Here is a 20,921-nt window from a genome sequence, read left to right on the forward strand (position 1 = left end):
GGACTAATTTGAGAACTAGAGACCAAAACCATGGTAGAATTTTTACAGGAACCCAGGGAACATTGGCAACAGCAGGCTAGGTACCTTTAAGGGGACGTTGCCTAATGTTTGGGGCTAAAATTAAGGAAGTCAGTCAACTGGGCCCACCTTTCCAGTTTAACTCATGTTTCTGAAAATACAGTATAGTGTGGAACAGGCGTTCTCAAAGAGTAATTTTAAACCAGTATTATCAACATCACCTGGGAACTTGTAAGAAAGGCAAATTCTTGAGCTCTACCCCAAATCAACTTAAGTAGCAACTCTAAGAAAGAGTCCCCTTAGTCTGTGGTTTAATGAGCTCTCCAGGTGATTCTGATACCTGCTAAAGTTTGAGAACCATTGGCTGACTAGGACTGAATCTAGACTCACATACCATGGGAACTTGAGTAGGTGAAACATATCCCCTGCCCTCAGGTTCCTCATCTATGAAAAAAGGGAGAATATTATTATTACCATCAGGTGAAAGGGGACACCAGAGGAATCACACCAGCAGCATGTTTTGTGGATTAAACAAAACAATGTTTGTAAAGCACCTAGTGCCTCATATTCCACACTGTAGCTCTTCAGCAAATGTCGATTCCTTTTCCTCCCTCCCTTTTTCCCCAAGACATGCCGATGATAGGTCATTGAAGCCTTTGATTCCAGGGACCTAACCCTAACTTAAATGAGGGTGGGTTGTACTTTGTACCATGGACTTTTCCAGAAGGAATTCCTGTAACTGGTATACTCTCAAGTGATGCATATCAGACAGAGAGACAAGGGGACAGAAGATACTGACACTTTTCAGGATAGCATTGCTGGAAAAATCTTTGGCCATATTGAATCCTTCTAGTCAAGTTAGTCCCTAACTTTCCACTAACTTATTCATCATCAGGACAGATATCTGAGATACTAGAGCCCTCACAGTCCCCATGAATGATAGCACGCCTGGAAGATAAGGCCAAATCTTCAAAATAGTGACCTCTTTTCTCCAGCTCTAGGTTGGTACTTCTTTTGACTTTCTCATCATTATGTAACTTAACCACATGTCCCTGGCATCCTCAGCACTCACTGGAAGGGCTAATTGGTTTGTTTCCTTGTATTTCTTATGCTCAAAAGAAAGGCATCATGTCCAATGTCCCAACGTCCCAACCACAGAACGAGGCATTCTAACCTCACCATTTGTCATGGCCCAAGCAACCAAATGTCACCTCAGTAAATATTAATGGAAGTGAATTGACTAAAGAAACCAAAAACCCATGAGACATATGGAATTACACTAGACTTTGTGAACAATGGGGTGATAATGGTAATGACCTACGTCTGAGGAGAGTTTTTCAGAGAATTGAAAACATTTTACAATTAAGTGCCCATGTCAGTGGTAAATTTATTAAGGGGTAATTGGACACAGCCTTGGCAAAACTCAGGCTGGACAGTACCGCCCCTACCCAGTGGGACGCTATTCTTTCCATTACTACCAAATAAGCTTCTCCCAGCATTCTCCGTCAACAGAAAAACAGAACAGCTTACAGTCTGAACTCTGGCGAGCCACATGGGGGTTATCTCAAAAACGCTGCAACTAAAAACATATCTACCTTTCCACAACATAAAGAAATAATCCACATTCTAAGATTTATTCTTTAGAATAACAATGGTTTTAGCACAAGCGCTGTATCATACAGTGAAGTTCGAGCATCCTTTTCAAAGGTATTTAAATCTCAATGCCCAAGGGCACTGAATTCAACTCTGAGCTTGATCCTGAAGAATGCTTATAGGAAACACAAATAAGTGGTTAAAAAGGTCCATAAGAATGCAAAACACGTAATTTCATTATGGTATGATATGACAATGATAGACTATCAACATGATAAGGAAACAAAAGAGAAGGTTCCATCATCCCTGGCTTAGAACACATTTAACAAGTGAAATCTGGATAAAAGCAGAATTGTGCGTAGAGCTCTAAGAAATGAAAGAAATCACCCATGCAACGTATCTTGTTTTCATTCATGTCACTGGTTAAATTGGTCATTTGTATTTGAAAACTAACTGAGAAATACACCTGCAGAGTTCCAGCTTAACACTAAAACTGGGTAACAGCTCTGGACACACCACCATCAGCCATCCCACAAAAATGCCTATGAAGACGCGGAAGACGAAACATGACAACAATAATAAAACTGATTTGCAATCAAACTCTTCTCAGAATCTTAAGGAAGTTCTACTACTTAAGAAACAGATCAAACCAGATTAGAAACCCATTTTGTGACTCACCATTCCTGTGCCTGATTGAAAATATCCCTCTATTGTCCACCAAGATTCAGGAATTTCACATCTGTGTCAATGACAAAATTGAGCAGCTGCCTTTCCACCATGGGGTGCTTCTCTTCAAAGCTCTCAGTTCACTGTTTCATTTCCCTCCACGCCAATCAATGCGTTTGTTTATACCTGTATTCAAAGACAGAATAGTAATGTTAAAAATGATAACAGCAGCTAACATTTACAATTTACAATGCACTGGGGAGCCTGGGTGGCTCATTCATATAAGTGTCCAACTCTTGGTTTTGGCTCAGGTCATGATCTCACAGTTTTGTGAGTTCAAGCCCCACATTGGGCTCTGTGCTGGCAGCATGGAGCCTGCTTGGGATTCTCTCTCTCTCTCCCTCTCTCTCTCTCTGCCCCTACCCTAATGGTGCTGTCTCTGTCTCCCTCAAAATAAATAAGCTTTTTAAAAAATGTACAATGCACTGTGCTAGATACTTTACAAATATCTCTCTTTAACGTCACCACACACAATAACAATATCATTATCTTCATTTTAGGAAAGTGAAGCTCAATGATATGAAGTAATTCACGAAATTTCACCAAGCCGGTCAGAAGTAGAACTGGCGTGAGTACTCAGATTATAAGACTCTCAAGTAAGTAGCCATTAGATGATATCATAGCCCCTATTGGGTATTTTTCAATAAATACGCAGAAGGTGGGAATAATTTCTAGCATGACAGGAGATATTGTCCCTTAGATGACATAATATAAGGGGGGGGAGGAGACAGGGACATGGAAAGTTCTAGTCACAGTACATGCTAGGAACTTTCACTTCTGTGCATTCCATTTTTGCAGAATGTTAGAGCCAGGAAGCATGGAAAGAACTTTCATCTCAGTCCTGAAGGGTCCCCCTGGAAATCAAATCGAGCTTGACTTCTGAGTAAGAGATGTGACCAGCACAAGAGAACAAGGCCAAGTGTAAGTGAAATAGCTTTTCTATATTAAAACATGAAGAACAATGGGAAATTGAATAAAAATAGGGAAAAATCATTACAAGGATTCAGAAGCTGAGCAGACTTCTGATAAATATTTATTATAGAAACTGGAGTTAGGAAAAAATAATCTGGGATTAGACTTTACATAGAGAAGGGGCACCTGGGTGGCTCAGTCGGTTAAGCACCCGACTGTGGCTCAGGTCATGATCTCACAGTTTATGGGTTCGAGCCCTGCGTCAGGCTCTGTGCTGGCAGCTCAGAGACCGGAGACTGCTTTGGATTCTGTGTCTCCCTCCCTCTCTCTGCCCCTTCCCCGCTCATGCTCTGTCTCTCTCTCTCTCTCAAAGATGAATAAACATTTAAAAAAAAAAAAAGATTGGGGAAAAATTTTTTGAGATCATCTCTAAATTTTTTGTCACATTTCAGAAGCACGTATTATTTCATTAAAAAATGAACTATCTGAAAGAGAAAATAGCACCTTCAGAACCCATCTCACTTCCTCAAAGAGGATTGATATCTCCAGCTTCGCTCTGCTGGCGTTTAAGCTTTCCAAGTATCTATTTTAAAGAAGTAGGACACTGCTTCTTGGTTGGCTGCGTTCTCTGCACTCTGCTACACGAATGGGGTTGCCTACATGACCTCTCTGCCCCCTCTTCCAAAATGGAATGGTTCTTCTGACCCAGGAAGCTCGACCAAAGCAGGTGGCCAAACCCACGGCACATTTCAGCAGCTTACTTCCCCTGATTTTTTAAACAACTTTGTTTTTCTAATTACAAATGTAGCCGTGTTTATCACCGAAAATTTGGAAAACTCAAGATATATAGGAGAAAATAGAAACTCTTCCGTACTCTCACAATTGAGAGTCATGATTTCTCATTTCCAAAATTGTTGGGAAGCCAGTCATTTAAAGGCCGGACACCAGTCCCAAGGGGCAGCCACGGTTTCCATGGCTCCACTCTGGAAAGGAGACGAGGGCCTGTGCGAGCTGGCATAGGAGGGCTCCTTGTCTGAGCCGACCACACACTCCAACTTCAAATACCGTCCATAAGATAACATCCCTGGAAGCACTTTATAAACTCTCAAGGATTCTACAAATGGCAATGGTAATTATTCTCAGGAGCGAACGGGTTGGTATCTTGGTATTGTCATGATTGCGCAAAGGGAAATTGGTTTCCAAGGAACGATTTCTAAATGTTCTGCCGTTGGAGGTGTTCCTGCCATTCAGCTTCTCTTTGTGGTAGCGGGCTGCTCCCTGGCATTTCATCTCCCACAAGGATCTGGCAAGGCCTGTGGTTGATCCTGGCAGACACACACCTCGTCTCAGGAAATCGCTGCTCCGTTCGCAGCTCGGCAAGCTTACGTATGGTGCTCGGATCTGTTTTGACCCCAAAAAAGAATACCACGTCAAATGCCTCATTTTCAAGCACACCACAGGCGACAAAATTTGCCTCCCAGAGGAATGCAGCACGAACCCAGCATTAGTGCAAGTATATGCACCAACACATATATGCCTCCTTACCGTTGCACACCATTTGTTCTTTGGACGTGTGAATGTTAGAGTAGAGCCTCTCAGCAAAAGGCCAGAGGAGAACAGTTGTAAGTTGTCAGGGTATACGAAGATGTTTGATAGCCCCCTCTCCTCAGATTCCTATGCCCTCTGATAAAGCTTTAGCCTGTCTAGATACTGGAAATCGCCTTCTCTAGGCTTACCCAACAGCACCTCCTCCCAGTTTTCCAGCCACCTGCCTGACCACTCCTTCCTGGTCTCCTTGCACACTCCTCTGCTCCACCTTCAAGTGGTGGCTTAGCTCCACAGCTTCCAGAGAGCCAGGCTCTCATCTGGTGGTTTACTTCTGTATCCCCAGCACTGAGAATCACGTGTGGCACTTAGCAGATGCTTACCAAGTATTTGTGAGCGAATACATTGCTGCCAAACTCTCCGTGTCCTTACCACCACATTTCCACGGACTTCCAAACAATTTATTCTCATGCCCAGAGCCACCCACCATTGCTAGGATACATCACTGAATAAGATGCACGGATCCACCCCCAACTCCAGAGCCAAGGACCCCGGTCCCTTTATGAGGTTGCCTACAGCTGTGTGGTCCATGAATCCCCTGCGTCAAAACCAGCTCCCAAAGAGGCACCCACCTTCATGTTCTTTCTTATTCTTTAAAACCCATTTGCCACCAAAAGAACTATAGTGTTTTGTCATCAGTATTTTCCCAACCCGAATCAAAATAAGGTCACATCCATCCCAGACACTTTGACCTTCTGGGAAATTCCCTCAACATTTCTCCTCTACTGGGAAATTCTGAAAAAACTTTCTTTAGGATGGGGTCATGGAGAATTGCTTATTTCAGAACGATTATCACCTGGGGGCAAACCAGGTCATTTTCCAAGCTTCAAGTTTCCCCCTTGCAGGGGTGGGAGAAATAATGTAGAAAGGATTAGAGAAAATAATGCACCAAAAAGGGGCTAGAACAATGCTTGGGATACAAGAAGGATACATTCTCATCCCAGGGAACTACATAAAACAGGGGTGGTGTAGGAATCAGCACTAGGAAAGGAGACTTTGAACTGGCAGAGGAGGGAGGCCTTCACCAAAGTCCTTCACCTTGGCTGCACCCAAGGGATGAAAGGCATAGAGTAAGAAGGACAGAAGCAGGAGGGTGACGGGGCTGGATACATTGGGTCTCCACCATCCAGAACAGTGGTGAGAGAAACCCCTGGCTCACAGACAGCCAGGTTTCAGGGGGCCAGACCTTGGGGGAACACTTACAGGAACATAGGACTGCCTCCTAAAATTCTGTACCCTGAGTGCCTTGCTATCCTCATGCTAGTTCTGGCCTTTCCGAGTGGGCAACAACCTCAGGGAACAACACTGAAGACCGAGAGGGTCCCACATCCCTCGTGCCCAGTACACCGGCCCCACACCATCAGCATTTGTGTGCTACAGACCAAAACTCACGTAGTTAGCAACAGGCAAAGCACTGATCCAGCTTTCTATCCAAACCACCGGATTAATGTGTTTTATTACCACTCTGCAGGGTGAGAATCTGTCCTGTAGTTCAGATTTCTCAAGACTGCTGAAAAGAAGGAAATACGCTAACCCAGCAGTAATCCACAGATCTAATTGTTTAGGAAATTCACAAAAGAATACACCTGGCTTGGGCGTTACACCTGAATGCAGGTAATCGCCCAGATCACAACAGCCTTCAAAATTAATGACTTGGGTCTATCAGCAAGACAAGAAAACTCTAGTAGAACAGCATGGATCCCAGTAGAGAATGACTTTATTAAGAATGAGTAACCCACAAGTTCTTCTACGGTAGACATGAAATAGAGGAAAAGTTCACTTTTATCCCATTTTCTTTGATATATATTTTTATGTATCTGTAATGAACAAGATTATCTGGAAAAGCCCAAATAGTGGCAAATTTAAATATCATCTATACTTGGGGCGCCTACGTGGCCCAGTCGGTTAAGCGTCTGACTTCGGCTCAGGTGGTGATCTCATTCACGGTTCACGGAGTTCCAGCCCCACCTCGGGCTCTGTGCTGACAGCTCAGAGCCTGAAGCCTGCTTCGGATTCTGTGTCTCGCTCTCTCTGCCCCTCCCCCACTCACACTGTGTCTCTCCCACTCTCTCTCAAGAATAATTAGACATTGAAAAAATTTTTAAATGAAAATTAAATATCCTATGTATTTAAATTGATAGCAGTCATTGGCATCGTCAAGTCTAACACTTTTGGTTCAGGGTTCGGGAAGCTGGGTCCCAGAAAGAGTGTGTTACTGTTCCAGCCTGGGGTCTCACAGGTGAGCCCTGGAATTTCCCACCTTTATGACTATGTCCCTATCTGCTTAGCACTCCTCCGGTGTTCACCGAGGAGTTCGGGCACATGTTTCCTCACATGCACTCGTTATTCTAAATGGAAAACCAGTGCCACTTGCCATAAATAAATAAATAAATACTCGCCATAAATAAAAGGCAACCCGAACAGAAACAGAATTAAAATGAAACACTGTTAAACTCTAAGTGAAAAGGCTCTGAGATCTCTTCTGTTTACATAGTGATATTAGCAAGCAAAATGTCTTCCTAGGACAAGAAATATCACCAGAAGAGAACTGAGGGGTGCCTGGGTGGCTTAGTCAGTTAAGCGTCCAACTCTTGGTTTCAGCTCAGGTCGCGATCTTGCAGTTCGTGAGTTCGCATCAGGCTCGGTGCTGACAGTGTGGCGCCTGCTTGGGATTCTCTCTCTGCCCCTCACTCTCCGACCCTCCCCCACTTACTTGTGCTCTCGCACTCGAGCGCTCTCTCTCTCTCTCTCTCACTCTCTCAAAGTAAACTTGAGAAAGAGAATTGAAAAGGCAAAGGTTTTCTCAATATGTGACCTGAAGCCGCTTCAAGTTGTATTTGTGCGTCCACTGCCATGTGGCTTCATTCTGGAAAGCCCTACTCCACCGTCTAATACCAGCCAGAAGGTTCACTTCCTCCAGGCAACCCACCAGACTCCCACTCGTCAGTGAAATAAGGATTACCTTCTTGGTGGCTGTGCACTCTGTCCCATCGCCTTACTTTGGAAATTGAGAGCCATTCCTGAATGTTCGATGAGGATTATTGAGAATGTGCTCGGGAACACACTAGAAAAGGAAACTCACCAACAAAAACCGGTTCTCTAATTTTAATCACTGAATCAAGATTCAGATTCTTAGAAAGGAAACCAACATTTAAGGACAAATACTCAATATTCTGTGTCGGGCAAGTCATATGCTTTATCTCACCTAATCTCCCAGCCATCTTGAAAGGCAGGCTTTATCAGCTCCATTTCTCACCGGAGTGAAGTGAAGCTCAGAGAGGTTCAGTAACTTGCCTCATGTAGCACAGCTAATACTAGCAAGATTCAAATCCAGATCTTTCATGTCAACTCTGGCTGCACATTATAATCGACTGGGAATTGGGGGTTTTTTGAATGTTTATTTTTGAGAGAGAGACGGAGCATAAGTGGGGCAGGGGCGGAGAGAGAGGGAGACACAAAATCTGAAGGAGGCTCCAGGCTCTGAACTGTCAGCACAGAGCCTGCTACGGGGCTTGAACTCAAGAGCCGGGAGATCATGACCTGAGCCGAAGTCAGAAGCTTAGCTAACTGAGCCAATCAGGCGCCCCTCCATGGGAAGTTTTGATAATGATCAGTGTGTCAGAGCCTCACTTAAATTGATTCTTATTCAATTAGTCTGACATAGATGTTTGTCATTGTATTTATTTTTTAAGCTTCCTAGGTAGCTCCAGTGTGCAGCTGGCCATAAGAAATCCTTGCTTTGTACCATAACTTTTGTTTGCTGTTATTCCCTTATCACTTTCTCATTTATAAATGTCGTTTCCTAGATTTCCTTTATCATTTCCTAGTGAAGTTACAGTGAGCAGGAGAGACCGAATCTAGAAGAAGCAGGTCACTGCCCAGTGGTGGGGAAGCCCCAGGTTGAGAGTAGGGAGTCCTGGGCGCCAGCCTTGTGTCTGCTCTGATTTGGCTGGGACCTTGGGCAAAGGGCTCGACCTTGGCTTCCTCATCTGCAACACGACGGGTTTGGACTTGGTGATTATGAGCTCGCCTCCAGCTCTGAAAGTGTGTGATGGGGTTCCAAGTGCTCAGATCCAGATGCAGACCCTGTGGATATGCAGGTCCCCTATGCCTTTCCAAGCCATCTTCTTCCTTCTGATTCATTTCTATTTAATGAGCTTTGGCCCGAGTGCACCCTGCCTGTCTCCCAGTCCCCTTGGCCCGTGCCGAGGTCCATAGATTATTTTTTCACCCTGGGAACATTTTCTTCATTACTAATTTGCTTCTACTTCTTTTACCCAACTCCACTTTACTACAGCCAATGGGGACTTTCTTAATATACCCAAGTGTCCTCACATGGATCTTATTTGAGCACAATCACTTTCTAGAATTCCTCCCACATTGGGGGTGGGGGCCCAGGGAGTAGGGGTAGGGAGAAACGAGCGCAGGGAAGAGGCAAATCATTAAGTTTGTTTCGGGATAAATGTCATTATCAGATTCACCCCAAGATCGGCGAAGTTCAAATCCAAATGTGTGCATATGCATGCAAACGCACACACAGATACACATACATATGTCTCCAAATTTTAAGAGACTCTCAATATCTCATTCTGGATCCATTTTCTTCCATCATTTATTTAACACAGAAGAATATTTTTCAGGATACGGCTCATTTCACTCCATGGAATTATTTTACCTATTTCTGTTTGCGCATTTATTACTTTCTTAGACATACAGGACTCAGGATATGTCACCATGAAGCCATTTAGAGAAAGTCAAAACACAGGTTAGTACTTGCCTCCACACTATGCTGGACCTAAACTGAAGCATGTATAGAATACCCAGACTTCCCAAAGTCTGAACCAATGCCAAGGGCGTATGAGCCATGGGTTGCACCTACCAATGGGTTCTCATTGCACGTGTACACCTTGTCTCAGCACAGATTGCTTTTATCACCAGCCCCAAATTTCCCTTAATGGCAAAGGCCTTGGAAAATTTGTGACATTAAATCTGAGGCTAATTAATCCACAATGACACTCAGAATTTTTCAGGGCATGACAGACTCTATGAAGCGTTTGAACAGCTCTGTGTCCCACAGGAAGAAAGAACAATTTCCAGGCTGTAGCAGGACGGAGTACGGAGAGCATCCCGACAGTTCTGAAGGAAACAATTCTGTTGATTGGAACAGTATTTTGCAAATGACTATTTGGCTTTCATGGGTTGCAGCTTTTTAAAATCTCCTAACATCGGTTTTACATTTATCCTTGTTGTTGTTGCTTTTTTTAAGTGGAACTAATAATCAAGGCTTTTAGGGCAAGTTTATTGTTTTGGATACAACTGTTCCTCATCCAACTCCACACGACTACCTTCCCACTATTAGGTGGGAAGAAAAGTTCTCAGTTCCTTTCATTATTCCTCCTTTGTCATAAAACCATGGGTGTGTTTTTGATTTCCAGAGAGAAAGAAGAGTGTGTTTGTGAGTTTGCCTTTATTTTTAGACTGCGTTCTTTGATTCTTCTCTAACAGTGTATATTGTTACAGCAATCTCAAGTTCTAATTTATTTATTGTTAAAATGCTAATTATGCATTTGCCCTGTTTTTATTGAAACTAAACAAGTACAAAGTTAACTAAGAACATTTCCAAATATCCTATTGATGTAAAATCAAGTTCAAAGGTAAAATCAAGTCCTGACAGACAGGGGGACAGAAGCCTGGCTGAGATTTCAGAACCAGGGGACTCACTTTTGGATGAGGTCATCAGCCACTTGGCGATAAGACATCTGACTTATTCCAGTGGCTATTTTAATTTAAAAAGGCATATAGGCCATGGGAGGGTGTGAATGCCTCAATTATATTCCGTCTTCATATGAATGATAGCAAATGGTGCCATTAGAGACGACATGGGAAATCTCCAGTCTTTCCAAGGAGTGTAATGGGACCTCTAGGATCCCACCAACTGTCCACTACAGAAGCATCACCATTACATCAGAATATTGGAACCGAATGGAATTTGGAGACCATGATCCCCACATTACACTTGAGGAAACTGAGGAACTCAGTCTTAAACACCTACCAAGTTAATAACAGGGTCATTAGTCCACAAACCTGGCCTCTTGCTCCTCAGAAGAGTGCTTTTCCCCGAAGTGAGTGCAAAGCGTCATGGGCATTAACGCCAGAGTACCTTTGCTCTGCTCCTATAGGCTCTGACATAGTAAAGGGGACTTCTGCTTCTTAACCCTTTCACACATGCAGAGCTCTGTGCCAAGTGCTTTGCCCATATCATCTTATTTAATTCTCATAACAATACTGCGAGGTAGGGATTATTCCAGATGATTCAACTGCAAAGCAGCAAGTTCAGTAACTTGCCCAAGGTCATACAGCTGGGAAACACCAAACCCACAATTCAGTCTTGGGTGCTCTGTTTCCATAGCTCATGGTCCAAGCCACTACTTTGCCTGTTATAACTGCTTCTCTCAATGCCAAACACCATCACATCCCACAGTCTGCACAGACACTTCCCATGACCTTCTTCCGTTAAACAGAACCCAAGGCTTAGCCCTTCAAGGTCGGTCTGAACCATTCACACCATACACACTTCAGTCTACAGATTGCCCACAGAAAGACTTTTTTGTTAAAGGGGACAATGCCTGAGAATCTCTACAGAGGGCCCATTCTTATAATATTTACCCTGCCAATCTACAATTCTTTTCTTTTGACCTCCCTATACGCATATTCTAGAATTGGTTTTAAATACACTCATGGTAGGCACAAAGTAACAAATTCCTGCTTGATTCTCCTCTTTTGAAACTATACTACCATTTTTTATCACACAGAAACCTTTTGTTCAATCAACAAACATCGACGTGTGCAGAGTACGGTGTTGAGAATTTAGGAAACAGGACTCACATCACAGGTTGGGCTGTGAGGTTTGTTCTTTTTCAGTGACAACACAGAAAGAGGTGATCCCAGCATGAAGAAGTTAGGGTATCCTCTTATTCTTCCCTGAGAAGAATTCCATCCCCTGCCCTGGGAAAAGAAACCAGAACAGCTGATGCCCTGTTTTTCCTTGCCATACTGTCGGGAGAAGAGCAAAGCAACAAGCTCAAATACTAGAAGACAACAGCATCACATGTTACTCTTCCATATGGACTTAAAGAGAAAATAAGAAAGGATAGAATCTCCTTCCTTGTTAGCTGGACCTTCTGTAGTCAAGCAGGTCCTTTGGGAGAAAACTAGGTAAGTAAATGAGTTTGTTTTGGAAAATCCACTAGGAAGAGACTCACTGAGAAGAATGAACTTCTTGATGGCACAGGATCTCTTTCTTATTCATTTTTGCATTGCACTTTGCATCCCCAACAGCTAGGATAGTACCAAACACAAAAAAGGCACCCAAAATATGTATGTGTAAGAAGTAAATGAATAAAGAGGGTTTACTATTTGGGGCGGGGGGGGGTGGATATTACTATTATTATTATACTCTTCATCATCATCACTGTTATAAACAGGTAGATCTAACTTTGTGCCTTTCATTTGGGATACCGTAGATGAAGAAACTTGAACTCTAGCAAAATAAGGGATTCTGGTCTAATTTCCAAGGTCTGAGCCACAAAAGCATCACAAAATGTAGAGCTGTGTTTAAATGAAATCTTATTTTAAACTTGCATTTTAAAAACCCTGGAATGAAAATCTAAGTTGGGATCTCAACCTTGTCGCAGAGAGAATTATTAGTCCCCTCCTTTAATATACTCCGAAATGGGAGCACGGGCTTGGGAACACACGGCAGAGTTGGGTCCTCTTAAAATCTCCCCAAGGAACAATCCTGTAGACGAAAGCACCTGATTTTCTGATCAGGCATTGTATTTGTCAGAAGAGATGATTGGGGTAGCACTGACAGAAATTTTATCACATCTAACATTTGTTCATTTCACACTTCGGGCTCTCTCTGGATCGCAGGACTCGTTCCATTGGCATTTGTCATATCTCGGCTATCTTGTTTCACCACTCTGTAGATGGTGGCTTTTTTAGGCGACTTTTTCTGAGCTGAGGATTTTTTTTTCTAGGATGCCAATCCAATCTGGTATTTCAAAATGCCAACACCATTGGCCCTGCTGGAAACCGATTAAACAATTTCTATGCCTAACAGCTCTTTTCAAGTTGCTGAGTTTTTGATTTTCATTTCTTAAGGCTAAATTTTCACACACACAAAAATTGCCCACTCTTTGCATGCAAATGAAGCAGTTTAGAAATGGAAATTCAAGCACAGTGAGCCCTGCATTAATTTACAAATCCATGGCATATTTAAAATATTTTTTCAAATTGCTTCACACGTTTTGGGTGTGTGACACATCGCCATTTAACTTAGTCAAAGTTATTTTGCTGATAAACTTTAGATAAACTCTAAAGAAGGCATCTTTGGGAGAACTTTATTATCTATTCCATTATATTTTTTCATTAAAATAAAATGAGATCAAATTGGGTGAGCTAGAGCTCTCTGGAAAGGCAGGACTTTCTTGCCCAGGTGGGCCTTTATAACCTTGAGTGAATGGAAGGGGAGCGTGAAATGAACGTCCTTGTGCGTAGAAGTCCAGGAAGGTACGAGTGTGTATGTCATCCACACTTTACATCTCAACTGTTCGATTTCTGGATCCTGTAAGGAGAGAACCCAAATGTATCCTCACATCTCTGTAGAGATAAAAATAGACAATATCGCTAGTCTTCAGCAAAGTGTATCCTAGCTTTCTGTTGTGTCTTTGCAAAAGAATGTACATTTGGCTCAAATAGAGCTATTGAAGGAAAAGACTTTTTTTTATCTTTTTATTTTCTTATAATACTCAATGCCAGCATATTTTAGAGTCGACATTCCTGAGATTTTTGAATTTAAAGGAGGTCTTCTAGTTATCTATCAGCGTACATCAATTCATATTCCAGTCAGACTTGAAAACTATAGTGTGCCCTACCAGACAAGAATTATAAAGTCACAGGAAACAAAACAGTGCTACTGGGGCAGAGACAGAAAAATAGTCTCCGGGCCTGAACAGAGAAAGCACACATATATGGGAGAAGTGACATTACAAATAAGTAGAAAAGGAACAACTCCTAAATAATGGTGCTGGGACAATCAGGTAGTAATTTCAAAAAAAAAAAAAAAGTTTTTAAAGATGAAGAAAAAGAAAGAAAAGAAAACAGAACTACTACTCACATCATTCACTAAAATCAATTCCAGTTAGATCACTGACGTATGGAAGGAAAAATTTTACGAGTTTTAGAAAGAAAACGGAAAACATTTTTGTGATGTCAGGCTAGGGAAAGATTATTAAAGAAGTCACAAAAAGAACTAACTATAAGGAAAAAAATAAGGAAAAAGTAATGATTGATTCAACCACATTAACTTCCATTCTTCAGAAGACACCAAAATGAGTTTAAAAAAAAAAAAAAGGATACAGCCTGGGAGAAGTTATCTAAAATACCTATAATTAACAAAGCATTAATATCCAGAAAATAAAGAACTTCTCTGTCAATAAGGTAAAAACAACTGAGGAAGGGAGAAGCAATCCAAGGGCATAAGAGATGAGAAAGCATTTCATAGATGAGACAAGACACATGTCTGTTACATACAGGGAAATGTTCATTAATCATCAGGAAAATGTATAATGAAACCACAGTGAGATACCATTCACTCTCACCTGGTGGCTAAAATTTTAGTCTAAGAATATTATCAGTAAGATGCGGAATAAATATGGAAAAAATGGATACCCCCATAAACTGTTGTTTGGAGTAAACTGCCACTTTGTTACTCCCACTTTGGAATACTGGTTAGCATCTCACAGTAAAATTAAGCATGTGTACATCCCACAACTCAGCAATTTCACTCGCAGATGTATAGCCAAAAGAAATGAATGCACGTATTTACCAGGCTCCATGTATGAAAATATTCATAGTAGCATTGTTGTTCAAAACAAAACAGCCCCAGGGCACCGGGGTGGCTCAGTTGGTTGAGCGTCCAACTGCGGCTCAGGTCACGATCTCAGGGTTCACAAGTTCAAGCCCCACATCAGGCTCTGTGCTGACAGCTCAGAGCCTGGAACTTGCTTCGGATTCTCTGGCTTCCTCTCTCTCTGCCCCTCCTCCACTTACGTACTTATTCTCTCTCTCTCTCTTTCTTTCTCAAAAATAAACACTAAAAAAAAAAACCAAACATCCACAAACAGGAAAATGTATGAACGGATTACGACATAGTCCTACAGCGGAATGCAATATGGCTACATATGAACATGACTGAATCTAAAATGCATAACATGCAGCAATACTAAAGCAAGTTTAAAAAAAATGCGTGTGGCATAATTTTATTTATCTAAATTTCCAAAAGGGGCAAAATGAAACGTTATATTGTTTAGGAATATCTATAAAGAAAAGACAGAAGGTGATTCAGAGAAAATGCAGGGTGAGAAGAAGGGTTCTTCCTCTGGAGAGAAGGGTTCAATACCATTTGGAGATACCACGCACAAGGCTTCAAAGCATCAGTACTATTTTTCCTTTTACTGGATTTATTTTGTCATTATTCTTGAAACTGTATAATAGATGTTAAACACACTCTCTTGTACGTATTATATATCATATATGTAACATTTTTTAAAAGGTTTTTCAGAGAGCTTTGATCTGTGAGGGCCTAATCAAAGGTACAAACATAAAGTACCTCACTTCCCACCCCATCCCAGTTTGTCTTAATAGTGAGTTGGTTCCCAAAGCTCTTCTCCCAAAGTCACGTGGCTTCCTGCTCACTATGTGACTCGGAGAACAGAGCTGCGGGCAGCAGTGGCCAGGAAGCAGGTAGAGCCCCAGACACCCATGTGCTTCTCATAGTGGCTGATGTGTTATTTTTCTCACTTACTGTTATCGATCTTGCCTTATCTTTCTGCCATGACACAGGCTGAAAAACACAGTGACATCTGATGGTTTGTTGACCTGATTCACCCGTCCCATTTGGATAACGCCTGTGGTGGCTGACAGCTGAAAAAAGTCTCCACAAAGAATCTTGTCCTGAAGTCTCAACTGAGCACTTTCTGGAAACAGGTATTAAAGAAAAGTTTTTGCTGAAGAAGGATCTTTACCTTGCGTGTATTTGTTTAGTCTATGCTTATTAGACCTCAGATTTCCTTATGTTCCATGAAAATGATGAAGATGTGTTCCCTCGAATCATAAATGCACTTTTTGTTGCTATTTTAACATCTCTGAAATCAAGATGCGTTTACAATCTAAGACATGACGTAGTTTGACAGCAGTTTTTTCTTTCTGAGAATGCGAAATAATGGCTTGTCTTTAGATTCGTGGTTTCTTAGATTCTCTGGCATGTGACATCAAGTTTCAAGAGGGATTCCCATTGATAGAAGACGGAGAAAAACAGAGGTCTTAGAACAGAGAGATCAAAACCTGCTACACTCCCTAGAGGCCAGAAGTGACTCTGAAAAAACCCACACCTGAGAACCACTCTTGTTTCCTCCCTTCACCAGCTCGCCCCACCCTGGCTTAACTGTTTGATTTCAGTAACTTGGTCACTGATGTATAGTACTAGATTGAGGACTTACCAAATAACATGAAGATATTTTTTTAATGTTTATGTATTTTTGAGAGAAAGAGAGAGAGCGAAAGAGCACAAGCAGGGGAGGGGCAGAAAGAGAGAGAGAGAGAGAGAGAGAGAGAGGCACAGAGACAGAATCTGAAGAAGGCTCCAGGCTCTGAGCTGTCAGCACAGAGCTCACTGCGGGGCTCAAACTCACGAACTGTGAGATCATGACCTGATCTCAAGTCGGACGCTTAACCGACTGAGCCACCCGGGCACCCCTGTGAAGATATTTTTTTAATGTAAGGTTTCTAACAGGAATTATTCATTTCTACAGATCCTTTAAGAATTATTCAATAAGTTACAAGTTAGAAATTACATGGTGTGTGGAGGGGGTCGGGTACCAGTTTTCGTTGAGATAAACCAAGATAAGATGCTTTTCTGTGTTGAGCAGGAATTACCTAAACTGTGGGAGTAGCTTCGACAGGTTTCCATTTGCTTACGGCAAAGCCTCTTCAGACCAAGACTTACTGGAAACGGGGCTGTGCTTCTTTTTGTTTGATGTGTCATGGGTAGACCCAAGCACCACACCATCTACACATGGCACTTAATAAGTACGGACTGTTCCGAGTTTAAATGGATTTAATCTGGGCAGACAGGAAGAGCAGACATCAATCAGCACGTGTTTGGCTTGTTTTGAGAAAACAACGTTAATCTGACCTAGCATGGTCCACAGTGACCCACTCAAGGCCCCGGTAGCTGGTATCCGACATCCCTCAGGGAAATCACGATAGAGATTGTGTGGTTTCCCTTCAAGTAAAGGAAACTTAGAGGAAGAATTAATGTAGGTAAAACACCAGACTGGCAGCCTGAGCAGCTCTTTGCCACCTGGCCATTGTAACATCCTCAGAGTCCCTGCCAATGGCATGCTTTTTTTCCACCCCACGGAATAGAGTGCTGGAAACAGATACTAGGTAGTAGTTTGCCTCCAGTGCCCTGATATGTGACAGTTTCCTGCATGGGACTTTTATTCTTATTTGGCATTTGAACTTTTAAATGACTCCCTGATTAATGCTTCGATGCTGCACGTGATAATTGCCTTGGCAGACAAGGATGTCTTTGTTCTTGCCCACTCACCTTTTGTATGGAGTTTCCCACTCCTGTTCCCTTATTTATGACTTGTTGACGTTCATCTATATTTAGCGAGTGTTTTGCTAATATCCAAGGAGTCATCAAAGGTGCAGCTGCTCAATCTCTACAGGAAACTCCCGCTTTAAGGGGCTAGCTCTACTCTAGGAGGATCTGCTCCGGAACATTCCTCTGCAGGAAGATGAGAAATGCACTTCTTGATTTTTAAATTAGCTGGCTTGTGCTTCTATCTTTCCCCCCATTTTTGGAGCTCAGTGAACTCATATGTTATTCTTGGTTGGTTGTCAAACCAGCAAGGATGTTTTTCTGATCGTCTTTATGTGGAGTTATATTTGGCTGTTTTTTCCTCCCTTTTCAGAGACTCCTTTCTTCACTGTGTGGACACGTGACCTTGTTTTTGTGTTTTCAGTGTCCCAAGCTAGGAAACTTGTGATAGTCCTTTCCTGTTCCTTCTTGAGTCACTGGTTTATGTCACAAATGCTTGGCTCACTTCCTCCACGTCCTTAGGAAGGGGGTCCTCCAAAACAACCCCCACTGCTGCCTCTCTATCTCTGTGTGGTTGCCACAGCACAAGCCACGACAAGGCCCTTTCTTTCTCAACCCCATCCCAATCGGGTTAATTAACGGTATACTCAGAATACACTATTTTAAGGTGATCTTGCCACAAGGCCAAGCCACTACAGAGTTCTCAATTCCACAAGGAGCTGCCTCTTTGCAGTGCAGAGATGACTCCCCATAAGGCCTCATGGGTCTCTCCGTCAACCCACTTCTATCCATCCTTAGAAACAGAAAATATTTATTTCCCCTTGGTCCAGGCTTCCAAACATCAGGAGGGGGGGATATCACCCTTTTCATACATATCTTGAATAAAATAAGAAGAGACTATCAGAATCGATTTCACAAGTGCTTTTGAAACTGACAAGAATCCAGCAGAGGAGAAAAACTAAACCCAGGAACCTGGAATGGATAGAGGAAGGGGGGCATTCGAGAATGTTCTGCTTTAACTGTTGCCCCTTCCATGCAGCATCCATCTGCTCTTGTGGCTGAATCAGGGGAGGGATGGGAACCAGCCTTCGCAGGCAGCCTGCTGTGTGTGCTACTTTAACAACCATTTTGGGAGACAGTGTGATACAGGGGTTGAGAGCACAGGCTCGGGCCGGGTTTGAATCCTGCCTTTACCACTTCTCCGCCATGAACCGCTTAGCCAGTTATTTTAATCTCTCAGTGCCTCAGCTTCCTCATCTAAAATGGGGACAGAGGGGGATCATAATAGTACCTCTCCCCATGAAGTTAGGAGTAAGTAGGTTGATATTAAACAGAGCCTGGCATAGAATAACTACTATACAAGCATTTGATGAACCTAAAGTTCACTGAAGCTGAATAAATAAATAAATAAAAATAAATAAATAAATAAATAAATAAATGTGACCCTCAGTCCTCTGAGCTACGTATTTGTAACCAACATCCCTGGTTGCTGGTTCAAGAGCCTCTCATCCTCTCGCTTCCTGCGGGCAGGGCTCTCCTCCACTTGATGGAGGCTGGAGTTGCCATACGCCAGCCTTCCCAGCATCCCTTGCAGCTGAGACATGAACATAGAACCCAATCGTGGCCAGTGGAAACTGAGGACATTTTTGCTGGTGCCTTTTGGAAAGATTTTCCTGCCCTACCAAAAAAAAAGCGGTTTTACAAGAAGCCCCCTCCCATGTTTCCTGTGTGTTGACATCCTTCTATACCCCATCATCTTGTGACCACAAGGAAAAAGCCAAGAAAAGCCAATCTAGTTCCACTGAAGCAATTCCAGAACCACCTAGGCCCAGGCTCCTTGTCAAACACAGTGTTGAGATAATACATGTCCTTATTCTGTAAGTCATTTGTAGTCAGTTGTTTATAGCCAGATGCATCCCAAATAACACAAGGAGATTTTAAATGAGGAAATGGAGGGTTAAGAAGGCTGACTAATTTTGCTAGCCAGGCAGATGGTAGGATTAGAATTCAAACCCCATCTAACTCTAGTTTGAGCTCTTACTGCTGCATCAGGAAGCCACCCCAACTGACAGTGCTCAGCGACTAGACAAAGCCAGGTAGGACCCAGAGCACCAAGGGACTGCTGTGTTCAGGACTGACTCTTCAGCAGAGCAAAAAATAACAAATGCCTTACAATGTATTGTTCCTCTATTGTCTGCAAAGCACTCTCACGTCTAGAAATGTAGAAGTGGAAGGGAGCTCATAGACCATCCAGCCCAGATGACAAAACTGAGATGACCAAAGCCACACACCTGGTTAATGACAAAGTCAGATGAGAACTGAGGTCATGACCTCATTTTACAGGTGGAGAAACCAAGGCACAGAGTGGGTTATGTGTCTTGTCCAAGGTCACAGACTAGTAAAGCTGGCATATAAATTAGGCAGTCTGTCTCCCAAGTCGTCGATTGCTATAACATACGCCCTACAGTGACCGGCTTCTGTAACTTGGGCCTTGCTTACAGAGATGTGCTCTCGTAATCTGAGGGAGGAGTGTAATAATGCTGTAATCAACATCACAGATGCCAAAAAGGTTAGCTCCAAAATTGTGAGCTCCCCAGCCTGGCTGGCTGAGAGAACAACTGGCCCATCAAGGCTCACATGCAGAGCTGGATTGCCCAAAGGCCATGCTAACTCATGCAGAGAGCACAGGTGAACCAGGGGCAACCAGAAAAGGAGGAAACTCAAGTTGGAAAACTTTAGTCTAAATTTGTAATAAAACAAAAATCTGAGGGGCACCTGAGTGGCTCAGTTGGTTAAGCGACCAACTTTGGCTCAGGTCACGATCTTGCAGTTCATGAGTTTGAGCGTCACATCGGGCTCTCTACTGTCAGCGTGGAGCCCGCTTCGGATCCTCTGTCTCCTTCTCTCTGCCCTCCCCAGATCGTGCTTGCTCTCTCCCTCTCTCAAAAATAAATAAACATCTTTTTTAAATCTAAAAAGATGTAGTTTTAGCATGTAGGTAAGCTTTGTGCTTTGTAGCTGTGACCCCAGATACCATGAAGCAGAGAAGAGCCTTCCCTGAATTTCTGATTCGCATAGTCCATGAGCATAAGTTTTGGCGTGGTTGAGAACACTCTCAGGTCACAAGAATCAGTAGTTTTTCAGATTCCATCCCCTGCCCCTCCTCCTGCAATACTACAATGAAATTCAATTCTGACACTAACCACCCCAAGTTAGGGTCAAACTCCACAAGTTCAGCGGTATAGTCCCCAGCAAGACTGCCCTCACTTCAGATGCCAGTCACAACTTTGAGTGTTCCCAGACCACCCGCACTTCTGACCAATTAGCTACAAATCCAAGGGATCTCACAACCCCCCCTTAGGTTCAACAACTGGCTAGAATGACTCACAGAACTCTG

General features: G+C 42.8%; 1 long non-coding RNA gene across 1 annotated transcript; it reads left to right on the forward strand.

Annotated features, from left to right (window-relative positions):
* Positions 1-3,143: 3,143 nt before the first annotated feature.
* LOC122470060 lies at positions 3,144-15,928 on the forward strand. Its single transcript, XR_006293809.1, has 2 exons — positions 3,144-3,258; positions 15,760-15,928. It is a non-coding gene; the product is annotated as an uncharacterized LOC122470060 (long non-coding RNA).
* The last annotated feature ends 4,993 nt before the right edge of the window (positions 15,929-20,921 follow it).

Source organism: Prionailurus bengalensis, chromosome D3 (genome assembly GCF_016509475.1).
Source record: "Prionailurus bengalensis isolate Pbe53 chromosome D3, Fcat_Pben_1.1_paternal_pri, whole genome shotgun sequence".
NCBI classification, from domain to species: domain Eukaryota; kingdom Metazoa; phylum Chordata; class Mammalia; order Carnivora; family Felidae; genus Prionailurus; species Prionailurus bengalensis.